Here is a 7838-nt window from a genome sequence, read left to right as displayed (position 1 = left end):
GGAGCCTGCGAGCGCCCGGCGGCTTCTCTTGGCAGCGGATAAATGTGGTGCAGATGGAGCCCGGCTCGCGCCCGGAGCCCTGCCCGCGCGACTGAGCATGCCCAGAGCTCGGGGCGCCGGCCCGCGCGCAGCCCGCGCGCCCACTCCGGCGCTCCCGGGTTTTGCGGCAGCCCAGGCAGGAGTTGTAGCTATGAGCCCCGCTGGAGGAGTAGGACTGGGCAGGCGGCCGCGAAAGCCGGGAGGGCGGAGGTGTGCGTAGGTGGGGGGGAGCTCCACCCGGACCTGGCAGGTACCGGTGTGCTGCCGCAGGTGCACACGTAGCATCACCCCACCGCAGGCTTGGGGACCGGGCAGTGGGCGGGACAAGGAGACTGGAGGACTTCTAGGGCTGTCTGGGAGTGAGACAGGGGATGATTCTGCTGTGAATAAACACTTTGACCTCTTTCACCACTCTCCTGTTCCAGGTTGCCCAAAGCGTGGTACCATCCCCCAGGTTCCTAGAGTAAGAATGAAGTCTTTGAAGTCAGGTTCACATTACCCGTTCTCCAGAAATGATCGCCTGCCTGCCCCGCATGAGACTCAAGATTATAATTAGAAAAGAATGTAATTCTTCCCATGCATAAGAAAGAAGAGTCCTAAAAACAGATATATAGAGAAATCCAGACACCTAGGAAGACAGTGCTTCAAGGTCAGTCAGTTCTCATCAGCAGTGTGTTTCTGGCCTATTTGTCTCCAGCGCCTGCAGAGGTGAGGATGCCAGGAGCGAGCATGTTTTCTTCTCGATAGGTGGGTTCTGCTCATCTTGCACAGTCAAGTGCACATCATCACAGGTAGTTTCTTGTCTGGTAAACTCCAACACCTCCCTGGCCTTTCCCCGGACCAATACGGAGACGTGGCAGTATTCCTATGGCTTTGTTGAATGCTTCTTTTTCCATACCCCTCTTCTCCCCCAGAGAGTGTCCTTCTCTTTATAATTACACAAAGCTCTATCCCCCCCACCCCCCACGTATTGCAGATGAAATCATCCATAAGCTGTGCTCTTTTTTTAGGAGAAGATCTTCAAAAACCAGATTATACTCCAAAATAACTCTAGGTAACAATTCTGTAGCATACTTTTAACTAAAGATTGTTCAAGTCATAGAACACTAGTTTTGAATGGGACCTTAGAAATCCTCTTAGCTAACTCTCTACCCAATGTTCTTAAATTCCAGCTAAAACTTCTATGACCATTATCAGGTCTTTATTTGAACATTTGCAGTCTTTCTTACAGATTCTATTCCACTATGAAGAACTATAGTAGTTGAAATATTATCCTTCATTTTGAGCTTAAATCCCACTTCTACCTTCTGGCATTATCTAAAATGCTAGTATTCTTTCACAAAACAGCATTTGCACGTTTGAAGATCATTCTCACATCTTCTGCCTGGCACTATTCTCCCACCGCCAATTCTGACCATTTCTGTCCCAGAGCCTGACCCACAAAAGTAAGTGACTTAGATGTGGTTGCATCCTGATAAACCCATCATAAATAAGTTGAAAATGTATCGAATATACTTTACCTACCAAACATCACAGCTTGGCCTCGGCTGCCTTTAATATGCTTAGAACATTTAAACTAGTCTACAGTTGGGCACAATTAGCTGACACAAAGCCTATTTTACAAAATCTTGACTACATTATGTAATTTATTGAATACTGTATTAACAGTGAAAAACAGACTGGGGGCCAGCAGGCATGGATGTTAAGGTGAACCCCCCATGACCAACTGCATGAATCAAGTCCCATACCTGATGGCTTGGAAAGTATGCTAGTGCATATGCATGCATGCCCAAAGTTCCAACAGGATGGAGAAAGGACCATGACATGGTCTTTCTCACTTTCTCACCTGCCCTGTCTGTTTCTCTCTCTACAGTAAGCACATGACTCGATAGCAAAACTAAAATAAATAAATAAGTTATGGGGTACATAAAATATAGTTTATACTGAATGTATAGCATTTTCACATCACCCATAAGTCAAAAAATATAAAGTTGAGCCATCATTAGTCAGGGACTGTCTATAGTGGTTTGGTTTCTAATTCCCTTCAACATTCGGGTCATCTTTTTGAATACACATAAATTTGTCCATGTATTTTTAAAATCGTGGTATCCTGAAAAGAATTCCTCTGTGGCCTGACCAGCACAGGCTATGGTAGTACCCTTGTTCTAGATGTTTCCTTCTAATAACACAGTCTAATACTCTGTTCATTTTTTTAATGTTCTGATAGTGCTAAGGCCCAGTCTATGACCTTCTTGCTAAAACTCTGAAGCTAGCTAGCTTTTAGGAAATGTGAGTTTTTAGGAGCTGGTCTACATGAGCATCCCAGAATGGTTGTTCCAACCTAGCTCAAATAAGATATTGTGTCCCTTTTCTTTTTTTGGAGAGTTTTTTTTTTTTCTTTTGCTATAGGGCGTGTATGCTCACCAGACAGAGAGAGACAGAGAGACAGAAAGCGAGAAATCACCCCCCAGGGGAGATGGCCATGCAGCAATCCCTTCTCCTCCATTCTCCTCTTGGGATCTTGGGCACACACGCACAATTGCCCAGTGTGAGTTTTAAACCACCGGGTCCGGGACTCGAACCACAATCGACTACGTGAGAGTCCAGCAACATAGCCATTACGCTAACTGCTGGTCCCTGTGTTCCTTTTCTTTCTCCACTCAAGGGTGTCTTTAATTTACAAACATTACATCTCTCAGCTTTAAGAATGAGGTCTTAAGTAAAGGGACAGTTCTGATCTTCACACTGGAGAGTGGAACCAAAGGCAAAATGACAAATTTTTAAGACTCACTAGGTTTTACATGAAAAGCAAACCTCTCAGGATATAGCAAAAACCTCTCAAAGAAAAAAACAAAACAAAACAAAAAAACCTGTCAGAGGACCTAGGTTACTGTATTTAGCTTCAGTTTAGTGTCAGAAATATTTAATGGTATCTTCAGATGAATAGTTCCCACTAATGTTACAGGTAAAAGTTAACTTATGTGCTTAACTTACCCAGGTTAAAATATGGGACTCTGTTCTCTCCTTTGGTGTGGACTTTACCCAACATTGAGACTCCGCCCACCTCCAACTGACTGTGCCCTAACAACATTCATGTATGCCTCTGCCTCCCTGGGAGGCTGAATGCGGTTGTCTGCCCTGCCACTCAGTGCCCTGACTATGATCAGGGCCTTCTATACCTCCCTGGGCTATGTCAGCCTAGCAGTCATTTTCAACCTCAAAGCTTCCCTCATAAATTGGTGTTAGTTGTGTCTTCTTTCTGCATTGAAGCTAGGTTGCTAGTTTTTGTTTGTTTTAACTAATTTTGTAATCATCCTTATTAAATGTTATCTGCTTCATTCCCACTTGTCTGGTTTTAATTGTCATATTGTGCATTATTTATTACTTTTAGTTTATGCCATCCGAAATTTGATACACAGGCTTTCTGTCTCCTCTAAGCAGTTGTCGAAAAAATGTTAGCATGTATATATTGGTGAAAAGGATGGTAAAGTCACCAGATCCCATCAACTATAGTTTGCATCCCTCCATGCTTCAGCAACAAAGGATTGTTGGATGTTAAGGAAAATTCATTTATAAGTTCATTGTTTCTACAAATATTTATTGAAAACTCCCAAAGCACAACACCATGCTAAGCTCAGAGCCATGCAGGAAGCACAAAAACATGATTCTTGACCTTGAAGAACTCACATCTCACTAGGAAAACAATACACTCAGAATTGGAACTACAGTGCATATGAGAAGTATTGATAACAAAGTGCTACATGAAGCCATGAGAAAGAGATTGTGACTGATGGGAGTGAAGGAAAGCTGCTTGAAAGTGATTTGTTTAGGCCTCAAGTAATTTTTAAGATGTGAATAATTGAAGGAGAGAATGGGAATTCTTTTTTGGGGGGAGAGGGGTAGAGAAATTTTTGCTATAGGGTGCATGCACTTGCCAGAGAGAGAGAGAGAGAAAACAAGAAATTACACCCCCCCCCCAAGGAGGAAAAAAAAACGCCCCCCCCCCCCCCCCAAGGAGGAATGACCACATCACAATCCCTTCTCCTCCATTCTCCTCCTGAGGCCTTAGGCACGCACACACGTGCCCGGTATGAGTTTGAAGTCACTGGGTCTGGGACTTGAACCTTGAACTGAGGTCAGCCACATGGGAGTCCTGCGATGTAACCACTATGCCATCTGCTGGTTCCTGAGAGAATGGGAATTCTAAGGGAAAGTATGTGCAGAAGTCAGAGGCACGTTCAAGGGACAATAGGTAAATCAGCTCAATTCACATTTGTATTGGTTGAGGTAACTTTAGTTGCTGTAACAAAATAGTCTTAACACATTCAATGGCACAAAGTTGATAGCAGCTTATCTCATGCTCATTTAAAGTCTAACACAGATGTTCCTATGAGTCCTCAACTCTTCTCCCACCAACATCCAGAGATCTAGCCTTCTTCCACTTTGTGGCTCCAACTGTTTTTTGTTTGTTTGTTTGTTTTGTTTTGTTTTTGAGAGGTTTTTCTATAGGGCACTTGCGCTCACCAGACAGACAGAGAGAGACAGAGAGACAGAAAGCAAGAAATCATCCCCCAGGGGGGGATGGCCACGCCGCAATCCCAATGGCCACACCGCAATCCCTTTTCCTCCATCCTCCTCTCAGAATCTTGGGCATAAATGCACAAGTGCCAGGCATGAGTTTAAGCCACCAGGTCTAGGACTTGAACCGTGATTGGCTACATGGGAGTCCAGTGACATAGCCATTACGCCAACTGCTGGTCCTGTGGCTCCAACTCTTAAACATGCGGCATCCAAGGTCATCCTCACCTTCCTCAAGCAGAAAGAAAAAGAACATATAGCGCCATATGTGAAAAGTGTAATAGGTCAGGCCTGAAAGGGCGGTACATGATCTCTGCTCATGTGTCTCTAGCTAGGATTCAGGCACACAGCTACAATAACTGCAAGGGAGGGCTGAAAAAATATGCTTGCGCTGGGTCCAGAAAGAAGAGGATACAGAGGTTGGGGAGACAGCTAGCTGGCTTCTGGCCCAGAATGCAATGGAGGAAATGAGAAACAACAGCAGAGGTGGGCAAATCTTTCATCTCATGAGCACTGGAAAGACATGTAGAAAAAAAAATTAAGAACACAGGAGGCTGACCCTATGGGTTAGTGGTGAAGGGAGTCAGATCCCACATGATCTACAAGTTTGAATCCTGGCCATGCAGTCTGAAAAACACACCAGGACCCTATGCATGCATGCCCCAAATCCCAACAAGATAGAGAAATGGCAGAGAAGGAATTGCGGCATGACCCTACCCCATTGGAGGTTCTCTCTCTCTCCCCCTTGTCTTTCCCTTGCTAGTGCATATATCCTCTGGCAAATTAAATGAAAAAAAAAAAAAAAAAGAGCACAGGTTCTGGAGCCAGACTCTGTGGGTGAAAACTTGACTCTATTTCCTTGTGTGAGTGTAGCCATTTTACTTAGAAGTTCTCGGCCTCAATATCATCCTTATCTGTAAAGTGGAGAATAATGAATCTATTATCATAGAGTTGTTTTAAAAGTTAATGTTGCAATGTTGCAAAGTGCTTAGGATATTATCTAGTGCCTGGTAGGTGCTCAAAAACATCATTCACTGACAGGTTCTGAATAGGATGCTTTGGACATAATTTCCTACCAGAGGCCAAGCCACATTTTCACATCTACTGGTGTCATAATGTTTCCCAATAGTACTTGTGGCCTTCTCAGGTTGACAGTCCAAATCTCACATTCAAGTGTAATCATAGATCAAATGTACATGTATTTACTGTGCCCTTGATACATGTCAGGTACTATACTGGGCACGGGGGAGGTAATCGTGCATGATAATATAGGGCTTATGTCAAATTGCTCCCTTCGCTCTTAGAGATATTTCAAACCTTTACAACAATTTCCTCTATTTAATATCCAAAACTGTTTATACTCTGGGCTGGATGCTGAATTATGCAGAGACAACTTTTTCCTTTCCAATGATAACATTGCTGATATTTGTATTTGAAGTAAATTTTTATAATAACTATCCTGAGATTAAAACAGGTATTCCCACCTTACTCTTTTCTTACTTCATTTTAGCAGTTGTAAGAAGATAGGTCCATTTACTGTCATTGGGAATGGGTGTTTGAAGGTGAGGGTGGCACTTTCAAAGGAAGAGGACTCAAGAGTGCCCTTGTCTATCCCAAAGCTAGAAATACTGGCTCGGATAAGTATCATAACTCTGCAATCTGAAACTAAGTTCTCTCAAGCATTTCAATATAATAATCAGTACAAAAGATTTACTTTTGGAAGAAACCCATTGCTACAGATGCCTTTTTATACCCAAGGAGTGAATGATTTTTGGTCAAATAGACAGTGAGTCATAGGCTAAAGATAGTTCCAGGGTGACCAAAATTCTGTTTTTTTGTTGTTTTTTTTTTAAGAGGTTTTTGCATTAGGGCATGTGTCTCTCACTGGAAAGAGAGAGAAAGAGACAGAGACAGTGAGAGAGAAAGTGAGAAATCACTCCCCAGGTGGAATGGCCATGCCACAATCCCTTCTCCATTCTCTTCCTAGGATCTTGGGCATGTATGCATATAGGCCCAGCATGAGTTTCAAGCCACCAGGTCCAGGATTTGAACCATAGCCGACCAGGTGGGAGTCCAGCAATGTAACTGCTATGCCATCTGCTGCCCCTCCCATTAAAGTTCTGTTTTTTAAAGTCAAAACATGAAGCCTCTGAATCTGAGTTTCTTCAACTTTCATCTGGGATTTCATTCAGCAAACAAATATTCATTAAGAACCTACAGCATGTATGGTGAAGGGAGTCCAGCAATGTAGCAATTAGCGTAATGGCTATGTTGCTGGACTCCCATGTAGTCGATCGCGGTTTGCATCCCGGACCCGGTGGCTTAAAACTCATGCCGGGTGCATGTGCGTGTGTGCCCAAGATCCCGAGAGGAGAATGGAGGAGAAGAGATTGCGGCATGGCCATCCCTCCTGAGGGGTGATTTCTCGCTTTCTATCTCTCTGTCTCTCTCTCTCTGTCTGGTGAGCGCATGCACCCTATAGCAAAAACAAACAAACAAACAAACAAACAAAAAACTATTTAAAAGCAGTGGGTAGGCATGGGTTTTGGATTCAGACAAACTCGAATTGGATTCCTGGCCCTGCTGTACTATAACTGTGTAACCTTGGTGGTCTCAGACTCATGTTCCACCATTTCCTGTCTTGTAAGCTACAGAAGACTGACCTCCATGGACTACATCACCCAGGATCTTCTTTTGGTTGGGTTTGGCCAATGGATGTACTTAAAGGAGTCTGAAAAGAAAAAAAAAAAAAAAAAGAGGGTTTCTTTGGCTTCCTTCCTGCTTTTTCACAGTTCTAGCAACAGCTATGTCCTTCGAAAACCAGTGGCTTCTGCTGGTGGACCCTCCTTTGCGATTCCAGCTCTCAGTTAGGTTTCAGTGATGCCATCTCCTCCCATTACCCACATGGGATGGGTTTCCTGTGTTTTCTAGTCCATGGATGCCTCATTGTCCCTTGTAGATTCTCTTTACCTTGGCCACATCTCTAAAATAGTCCTTTATAAAATGTTATCTTCAAAACTCTTTAAGTATGCCATTTTTTTGGTCTTATTTTGTTTTTACCAGGGACTTTATTTGGAGGAGGCATTTGAAATGTTGTGTCATGATGAGGATGAAATGTGACAGCATGTACAGTAGCTGTCACATTGCTCCTGGTACACAGGAAGTAGTCAATAATGACAATGACTAATATTAATAGCTACTGTGCTCTTGTGCCTGGCATA

This window comes from Tupaia chinensis, unplaced genomic scaffold (assembly GCF_000334495.1).
Source record: "Tupaia chinensis unplaced genomic scaffold, TupChi_1.0 Scaffold000263_1, whole genome shotgun sequence".
In the NCBI taxonomy this organism is placed as follows: domain Eukaryota; kingdom Metazoa; phylum Chordata; class Mammalia; order Scandentia; family Tupaiidae; genus Tupaia; species Tupaia belangeri.
This window is presented reverse-complemented; position numbering follows the sequence as displayed.